This window comes from Silene latifolia, chromosome X, assembly GCF_048544455.1.
Source record: "Silene latifolia isolate original U9 population chromosome X, ASM4854445v1, whole genome shotgun sequence".
Taxonomy (NCBI): Eukaryota; Viridiplantae; Streptophyta; class Magnoliopsida; order Caryophyllales; family Caryophyllaceae; genus Silene; species Silene latifolia.
The window spans coordinates 304,620,845-304,631,472 of record NC_133537.1 but is presented as its reverse complement, the minus strand read 5'-3'; the positions used below and the strand labels follow the sequence as shown (position 1 = coordinate 304,631,472).

General features: G+C 36.8%; 1 non-coding gene across 1 annotated transcript; it reads right to left on the bottom strand.

The window, feature by feature from the left end:
* Positions 1-10,221: 10,221 nt before the first annotated feature.
* Positions 10,222-10,328, bottom strand: LOC141624114 (small nucleolar RNA R71). Its single transcript, XR_012533925.1, has one exon. It is a non-coding gene; the product is annotated as a small nucleolar RNA R71 (small nucleolar RNA).
* Positions 10,329-10,628: the final 300 nt, after the last annotated feature.

The following is a 10,628-nucleotide window of genomic DNA, read 5'->3' as shown; positions in this document are numbered from 1 at the left end:
TCTTCCCCATAATCTGCATCACGAACCTGTCATTCATGTAAACATGAACGCCACGATCAAATGGGGGAGTAACTCAGTGGTTCTCCCACAATATGTCAAAATGCACATAAGCAAGAACTTAATTAAACATATTGATCATGCATCATACTTGAATAATATGAACAAGGGAATATAAACGATAATCATAATGAGATAGGCACATTGCATTCTTAATGAGATAGGCATGGCACATTATATTAAACATGCATTCAAGGTAACCCCAAACATGGATATGAGATTAGGCATCGAATCATAGGAAGAAGGTAAACAACGGATCAATTGAATAGAAAATACATGGATGGAAACCAATAGCCATTACTTGAAAACCTCTTAACAACCATAGCACGGGACGTGGCTACTAATGTCACATTCATACTTATGGCTTGCATCTCACCATAAGAACGGATGGGAACATCAATCCCGGCGATCATATCGCAACTAGGGGCTTGCATCTCACCACTAGTATCCGATAGGACCAAGACTCTCACAAACAATCATAGAAGACGTGCACTCTCGTATATAAGAACACGCCAATGACCGTAACAAGCAAGACATTTACAAAGGATTGACTCAAAACAAGACAAACCCCTAGACTCCAACCTCCCGGTAGGACGACGATCATAATACGGTCCTAGTCTAAATCGCCGACTCTCGGGATGGACGACACCCGATTCGACATACAATCCCAAATCGTATCCAAGACTCGATCCATGACACCTAGCCGTGCCCCAAGGTCGAGTAACCCCAAATCGGAACCATGGTACCTAGCCGTACCCCAAAGTCCGAAGAGGCGGAAGGAAGATAGCCCAACTCGGAGACAATGGCACCTAATCGTGACCCAATGTCCGAGGGCAAATAAATGAGGAATGTCGAGTAGTCACACAATGTAAAACGTCACACTCCGATCACAAGTACGAGTAACAATAGTTTACATGAACATAACATCAATAAGTCTTATATTAACCAAATACCAATAAGGAAGAAGATACATGCATAAACCATTGATCATTAGAGGTTACAAGTGAAAAGGAGCTCACAGGGGACTCCCACGGCCAAGAGACTCCATTTCACGGCCCACCTACTGGGACAACAAGCCAAAATCAAAATTTAAATAAAACTTACAGTGCACTCCCAGCCGGTCACCCGGCTGCCGGTCACCCGGCTGCCGGTCACCCGGTTGAGAATACAGCCAAATTTCCAAAAACACATAAAACCTTCAGTGTACTCCCAGCCGGTCGCCCGGCTGCCGGTCACCCGGCTGGGAATACGCCCAAAACTCAAAAACACCTAAAACCTTCAGTGTACTCCCACCGGTCAAGAGACCATTTCGGCACCCTACTGACTACAAAGCTTTCTAAAATATGTTCAAAACTTACAGGATCTCCCAAATGGTCAAGAGACTGGCCACACCCTACTGGGACTACAAACACGCGGATTCAAAGCAAAACACTTCCAAACCATTTGAAACCAACAAAAATCGTTTCCCATCAATTGTTTACGTATCCTAGCATGATTCTAACTTGGAAAAACAACATACTTGAGACGGAAATCCAACAATTACGAATTTAAAGCAATAAAGAATGAAACTTTCAATGAAACATGTGAGAAATTCATATGAGGATACAATCCAACCAAAATTCAAGTAGAACACAACAAAAATCAGATTTCAACATTTGAAAGGTTAAATTAACAAACAAAGCACATAAATTTTAACATAAAATTCGAGTAACCCATCACCGTTACCTTTTTGCACTTCAATCTTCTAAAGACTCGTCAATGATGTAGCTATCCTCCTCCGGGTTGTCCAAGTTCTCCCTAAACACAAAAATAAAGGTATTAAGTCAAGAATCCACATCCTTGTAAGATGAGAATTTCTAAATAGAGGAAAAGATTGTGACTTTCTTACTTAGAAAGAAGGGAAATGAGAAAAGGAAGAGAATGGCGCGAAAAGGAACGAGATTGGTGAAGAGTTGAGTGAGTTATGGTGATTTTAGGGTTGAGAGCAAAGGGTTTAACAATGGTGGAGTGTTTGTTGAGGAATTTCAGAAATTAGAATGAGGGAGATGAAGTTGTGAGGGTTTAGTTGAGGGTTTTGTGTAGAGAAAAGAGGGGAAAAAGGCCCATGAGTCAAGATAAGCCCAATAACTCAAAATGAGTCGGTATCCACTAGAATTTTCGTCCCAAGTCTACTATAACTCGAGACGGAGAATAATATTATTAAAATCTACACTATCATTACCGTTACACGGCTAAGACGATATTTTATGAAAATAAGCTTTAAATAATAATTATTTAATAAAAATTACTTAAAAGTTTATTTAAAAATATAGGGAAAGCGCGGGGTGTTACAAATGTGAGCTGATAACTCCGGCTATTATATTGTGCAGTCGATTGATGGTGGGTTCAACGAGCCATAAGTCAAACGGTTGACTGATCGATCACAGATGCGAGATTATGACGATACCTCGTAGGACAACTTTTTGTGACAACGTAATGGAGTCCTAAATGTTTTTATAACATTCGGTGCCAGGTCGTGGATAGGACATCCATTGTGTTCCTAGAGTCGATTCTTTTGACTATCAACTGTCTCTTGAGATTAAGGCAGTTTTTGGGTGACTTTGGTTTCTTTCTCACGGTCTCACCGTAATCGGGCTAAGTAGATTTTTTCTGGGTCATTTCATACTGTGCTTACGTCTGCAGGATTCGAGTTGAGGAAAATATCTATCCCTTATCAGGTATAGTTATTTCTCAGGGCCACTCGAGGAGTTGTAACTGAAATGCATGGCCATGCTCGAATGTTGATTCGTTTATCAGTTAAGTTACTCTCTAGTCGGCAAAACCACTCTTGATAATGATCGCTTGTAAAATACGACCTTTGTGAATTCGGATTTGCAAATTGTTTTACATTGAGTGGGAGAAATTTTAAAGGATATGAGAATCGGTTATCGCACATACACTTGTGAGGACAAGTGGGAGTTTGTTGGAGCTTGTGTCCTCCACAAATTAGTGTGATAACATTTGTAAATCTCTTACAGGTTCACAAGGGTATACTTCGTATATTTAATCAGTTGATTAACGTTTACCTAATAACGGTTGGCTTGCTAGAAAGTTTGACGTTATTATCATACAGATGGCGGTGATCAACTGGTCCCTAAAGGTCACACCTATAGGATGTATTTGAGAAATGTGGTTATAGAAATATAATTACATTGATGCCCAAAATGACTAAAAAGTTAGTCAATGTGTTGATGAGATAATTATTTAATGAAAATTAAATAATATTAAGTTAAGACGAATTAACTGTTAATTCGTAAATTAAATATAATAAGTTATATTTAAATTAAATATATATAAGGTTAGTTTGGACGAATTAATCTGTTTATTCGTAGTTAAATATAATCAGTTGTATTTAATATCAACAAGCTGAATGTGTCATAGTGGTAATAGTGAGGGTACACATACCAAGAGGTCATGGGTTCGATCCTCACTAGATGACAATTCAACACATATTATATATTTTTGGAAAGACCAAAAATAAGGAGTATTCACTCCTTATTTCGGTTTGTTTTGGCCGAAAATTAGGGAGATTTTTCTTTCCTAATTTGACTCCAAATTTCGGTCTATATAAAAGAAAGGTAGAGAATTATTTCTACTCTAATGCTTTTTCTTGACCTAGCCTCCTCTTTCTCATCACAAAACACAAAGACGATAAAATTTTACAGAAAATTTTAGATTGATTTCTAGCATAATCAAAGGGCATATCTCAGATCGTCTTGGGTGCAACTAATAGGCGAATATCAATTTTGATATTGTTCTTAGGCCATATTTGCTAGGACCGAAGGTTAATTCTAAATCTTTTTACTTATTTTTATGTATTTTATTTTATGACCTTAGATCATCTTTATTAAATCGTTATAATCCTTCTAGTTTAAGGGAAGTATACAGATTTATTTCCCACACTTTCATCACCTTATCAAAAAATGTTCATACATTGAAATCTATGATTTAATTATAGACAGATTAGCCTTATATGTGGTATAGCGAGCTATAAATTAGTCATAGAAAATATATGTAATGAAAGAGTATATTCTTGCCAAATTGAACAATAACCACACATGAAAGGTAGTGTGAAAGTCATATCGGTTCACATATTTCAAGTAATAAGAAAATGGCAAACATTGCAGTTGGTACTCCTATGGAGTAAAAAAATTTGGATGTCCTGAAAGTGACATAGATATCTGAATGATAATAGATGGCCTATATAGAAAAGGAATGGTACCATATACATTCAGATATTATAGATCAGTACTGACAATATCGCGAGATGTTGAAATTATATATCGATATATTTAAGGAACCGATATGCATTTGCGCGCGGAATATAATGGACTAGATAATGGGGGATCTTATAAATAAGTCCAATTTTATTGTCGACATATAATCAATGATTATGAATGAGCTCATGGACCTGAAATCCATCCATTGACCTGAAGTCAATTTAAGTTATGAATATTGGAAAAAGAAACTGTACAGTTTGCAATTTGCATTATTGAGTCATCATCATGTGCATATAGATAGTAAGTTCATCATTGCATTTAGTTTTATTATTTACATTATTGTTATTGCATTGTTTTAGAATATGTTATTTATAAATTTGTTTCATATCATATGCATCCACATGTTAATAAATGTTTTAAAAATAGAGAAATGTTATCTTATGAGATACTCCAACGAGGATAACTCCGTATAGGAGCCTCTTTTAAACGATCATTATTAAATGATGATAGGTGATTAATTGAGTTTTGGTAACTCCTGATATATGAACCTCTACGACACGATTGAAAGGTTATCGTGATTATTTCCAAAATGGAATATTTAAACTCATGTAGAGTTTACTTGAAGGAAATTATTATTATCTTAACTTGAAGTCGCAGCATATGAATAATGATTTAAATGAGCTTCATGCTAAACATGTGAAATTAGTTTATGGTCCAGAAGTACCATAACGATTGGAAAATAATGTAGTCAAAGTCTACAATGAGAATGTCAATTCATACATATGTGGTTTAGTAAAGAAATCGCTCAAAGGTATTGGATTATTTATTCAATAATTATCAGATTGATTCTTCTTAAGATAAGAAGTTAAGAAATGATGGCTATACTCTTTTTCCCTTCGACTAGGTTTTTTTGTCACAATGGGTTTTTCCTAACAAGGTTTTTAACGAGGTAGCACAGTAAGCGCATTGATACGATATGATTATTAAGATGAGTTATTATTAACATATAATATTATGTCATCTATCAAAAAGTTCTCTATCACTATTGTGGAAATATTATTTGAAATGAAGATCCAAGAGTCATCACAAATGACTACACACCCAGATAGTGAGTTCTAAAGAAATATGAAGATTTAAATTATCAAGGATTTGAAAATATCAAGTTTATCAACTACAATGGATTTTATTCAATGATCGAGAAGTTAAGTCAAAGCATGGTTCATTTCAAGATTTATCAAGTTATATAATCCGCAGGGGAAGTTGACACGCGATGTACTCTTTTTCCTTAGCCATGGTTTTGTCCCACTGGGTTTTCCATGGAAAGGTTTTAACGAGACAGCTTGTTATGCATGTTTGAATATTAGTGTACTCTTTTCCTTCACTAGTGTTTTTCCCACGGAGTTTTTAACGAGACATCTTTTTCAGTGATAGACATCCAAGGGGTAGTGTTATGAAATATTATAGTATAATATTATATGGATGTCCATATCTTAGAATATTCTAGAGTGTATTATCTTATGGAAACTCTGCCCTCATTGTATGTGTATATATACCCCTCCATAATGGAATAATATATAGTTCTGTCCCCTTACCTTCTCTCTACAATTTCTCTTCCCCCTTTATTTCACAACATGAATTGGGATTGTAGTCACTTGTTTGGTTGCCTTTTTTTTAAAACTAAAATAGAGGAATTGGAACTTCCTACAAGAACTTAATTCCCACATGATGTAGGAATTGGCTTACCTAGCCCCCCTTGGTCATTCTCAATGCCTACATGCTTTATATTTGATAATTACTATTCTACCCTTGTTCAAAGCATTTAATTATTTTTTTATATTTGAGAGTAATTAATGTTAAGAAGGATAAAACAGTATTTATTATAAAAAAATCATGGAAATTAAGGTGCTCCAACCAAACAACATATAGGAACTTAATTCATGGGAAATGTGAATTACTTAATGGCAACCAAACAAGTTTAGGTAGTGTTTGGATACTTGGAAATAATTTTAATTTCATGAATCTAATTTTGGATATTGAAATGTGGATATTCAATTCCAAATCCAAATCCAAAAAGTTGTTTGGGAACCCCTAAGAATTCAATCTGCAAAATACGAAACGCAAGCATTGAAGTTTGAACGAATGAAGCGCTATGTTAATCGAATTTCTGGAATAATCGCAAGTTTAGACTCTAAATTTTAAGAAAACCAATACAAAATGAATGATGAAAAACAAGAAATCTAAAATTGTTACCGGAAAATCAAAAATAAACCGTAAAACTTGAACTGAGTAAAAAAAAACGTTTAATGGAACAAAGATACAGACGTGTACCTAAAGAGAGAAAAACTGAAATTAATTGATCAAACTGAGCTTGCAAAGAGTAATTTAAACCTTCATCGAGGTTTTGGTGCAAAACTAATAATGTAATAGTGATTCCGTGGAAGGATATGACTTTCCGCAGACAGTGTAATGGAGGCCATAGATTTCAATTTGGCAAAATGGAGAACTCTGGGGGACTTTGATCACTTCCTCGATCAAGCGTAACTCATTCTCATTTCCTTCATATTTATTATGCGAACTTGAACGAGGAGCAATCATATTGATTCTTAGCAACTCCAAAACTTTACAACTACCTAATAAGTAGTTGAGTAGACCCAATATAGTTGTCTTAAGGCCGTCCACGAAGGTGCATTCTATTATCTCAATCCTCTTGACCCTAGTTACCAGAGATTGAGGTGGCAAACCAGGTATTGGCCAATGCTGGTCGACTAGATACCGGCAGTTGGTAAAGTCCAAGGTAAGGACCTCTAAAGCAAGGCACTATTGTAGGAATTCCAAACAGTTGAATGTACTGGTGAATTCACTGGTCATTGCAGACCCAACCATGAATTTCAAATGAGTCAACTGTCTGAAGGTGGTTGCTGTTAGTAACGGAGCAACCCTAAGTTATAATAATAGTTGTGGTAAGGGATATAACATTGGAAATAACACTGTAAAGGTCGGAAGGTAGGAAGATATTATCGAGTTTATCGTTGAATGTGATCATTGACAAAAGAAACCTGGTACGGTAAAGATTTGTTGGTTGTGTAGACGCAAACGCTCAAGTAGTCCAAGTTTCTTGTGTTTAACACAACTTTAATGGGATCATTGAGGAACATATTCAACTGTTTTAAACTCGGGCTTGATAAGTTAAGATTATGCCTCAAAACATACAGGTCCTCGAAGAATAAATCTTCAAGGGAAGGGGAAGAAGATACAAGCTTTTCCAAAAGATGAGAATTCCAAGGATATAATCCCACCTTAACTTTCTTCAAATTCGTGAGGTGAAACAAGGCATTGTTGTTATTATGAGAATTGTAGTCTCGACGAAAGCACAACCACGGTCTGAGTTCAAGGGTAACAAGAGAAGGGATTTGAAAAATCCCGAGTGGCGTTGGGTGATGTGACCATAATTGGCGCATATTTAGCCCCCGAATTAGCCTTGTTTCCATGCTTTTTAGTGCTTATTTGGATCATTTCTTATCTTTAGTTATTTGTTTTGCATATTCTTTGAGATTTTGATCCCTTGGTAGGAAAGGAGTAAGAATCTTGCATTTTCATGGCAAAACGAGACTAAATTGATCGAATTCAATGACCAAGCATCAAGGAGAGACAAGATTAGAAGGCCTTTGTACATATCATAGTAGAAGAGCAATGTTGAGAAAAGATCCTTGAGTCCCCAAGGAAATCCCCAAGGAATTTATGAAGAAAAGGGAAGAAAAAGAAGAAGAATTGTTGCTGACTGACAATCCGAGCGGATTGTCACCAATCCGTCCGTCCAGCCCCAGCACAATCCGAGCGTCTTTGCCACAATCCGCTCGGATTCCCCCTCCACAATCCGCCCGGATTCCCATGAATCCGCTCGGATTCCAAAGCCGAAATCCGCCCGTCCCGACCCCATTCCGCCCGGATTCCAAAGACAAAGACGGATTGTCTTCTCCAAGCTACGAAAAGAGAAGCCCTTCTCTCAGAAAATACCGGCTCCTCCTTGCTCAACTTAAAAAGTGTAATTACTAGTTTAGCCCTTAGTTAACCCTAATGCATCCTCCCTAATTTTCACTATAAATACCCCATTAGTCTAATTAGAGGAGCATGTTCTTCTTATCAATAATTAGTGTAGTTAATATCAATCAAATCTCTCTAATATTGTAATCAAGTATTAATCAAGTTTTAATCCAAGTTTTAGTTCTTTAATCTCTCTTTTGTTCATCATTTATTTTGGGTAATTGAAGATTATTTTGGGTTATTGTTGGGAGATTGACAACCTCTCAATCAAGCATTCAAGTACTTCTATTATTCTTGCTTTGTTATTGGAATCATTAGTAGGTATAATCTCTTAATCCCTTTTTAATTATTGCTAATTACTTTCATTTACTCATCATGTTTCATATTGTTGGTATGATTGACAACCTTGCTAGCATGATCAACATGATAATGAGTGAGTAGTCTCTTAGCTAGGGTTAATGGGTGATTAGGGGAAACCAACATGGGGAATGATTCATGCTTAAATTAATATGCTTTCATGTTTTATTTGCTTGCTTGTTTTGATCTCAACTCATGCACATGTTATATTTGATGAAATGCTAAGCCTATGAATCCTTGCATTTACTATCATCTTCTATCTTTTCAATGAGACTTGTAAGACATAACCCAACTCGAGTTTCATTAGACCATGCATGTTGTTGAGTAGGGAAGATTAAGTCGACTTGTAGGTGCTGTACAATCTAATCGATTCGGCTCCGGGACCCAAACTTTCCTAGGATTGTAAGATATAACCCAACTCAATCCATCACAACAATAATTGCTTGCTTATAATTTGAGAACATGTTTGTATGATCATATCCCATGATTCCCCTATGACCCCATGACACCCTAGTGCCTTTAATCAATTGTTTACACCCCTTTAATTCATCTTGCTTGATTTATTTTTCATTGCTATTTTAGTTTAGTAACCTTCTACATCAACCCAATTTGTGACACCCCTTAGACACCACTAGTTACAATAGAATTCTCATTTCAACTCCCGTTCCTTGGGATCCGACCTTTACTTGCCTCTTTACTAATTGTAGAGTTGCTTGTGGAGCTATAAATTGTGTTTTGATTCGACCGTGACCAACGACCACATCTTAATTTGTGAACACTTAGCGGGATCGCATCAAAAATGGCGCCGTTGCCGGGGACGGTGTTTGTTTGATTTAGATTTCTTTTTATTGTCATTAGTTGTGTCTTTCTTCGCCTTGAGGAAGTAAAACTCCTCAAGGTTTGTTCTAATCATTTTCGAGTTGTTTGATATTTTGCATGTCTAGAAGGTTACAAGGTGATTTGTTACCTTTTGACCGTGAAATCGAAAGAACCTTGACGAACAATAGGAGAGTTGTTAGGAGGAATTTACGAGGTATTAGTGAAGTTGTCCAACCCACTAGTGAGTTTGTCAATCCTTTCGCAATAGAAGGAGAAGAAAACCCATTATACAATACCCCACAAAATCCACCTACAATGCCAAAATTCTCGTCACACTCCGTACCCACCGAGGAGAATCTACCAAATGGTACTCCTACACCGCAACATCTCACCGGAAATTTTATTGCCAAGTCCGCCTTCATCCAACTAGTTGAGAGGAGCCAATTCGGGGGGATGCCTAGTGAGGACCCTCATTCTCATATGGAAACCTTTTGCGACTATTGTGATGCTATCTCTCAAACGGGCGTGACTCAAGACCAAATTAGATGGGTCTTATTTCCTTTTTCCTTAATCGGCACCGCGAAGCAATGGTTGAAGGGTCTTGATAAGGCCACCCTTGGAATAGATTCTTGGAAGAAGTTGGCTCTAGCTTTCTACAAAAAAATTCTACCCACCGGAAAAGACTAACATGCTAAGAGCTCAAATTACGGGTTTTAAGCAAAGGGATGAAGAGTCTTTGTATGAAGCTTGGGAGCGGTTCAAGGGAATTTGTCGCTCATGTCCTCACCATGGACTTAGCGAATGGTTTTTGGTGCAACAATTTTGGAATGGTTTATATGAAGATTCTAGGAACATTCTCAATATGGGATCAAATGGAATGTTCACCGAAGTTGATGACAATCAAACATGGAACAAGATTGAGGAAATGGCGGTCCATAACTCACAATATAGTAGACCTCGCAAGGCTACTAGAGGAGGAAAGCATGAAGTGGACTCCGTTACTCAATTGGGTGCTCAACTTAGTGCTCACATTGACACAATCAACTTGAAGTTTGAACAAGCTATGGCTAGACTTGAGGAAAATTCAAAATCATC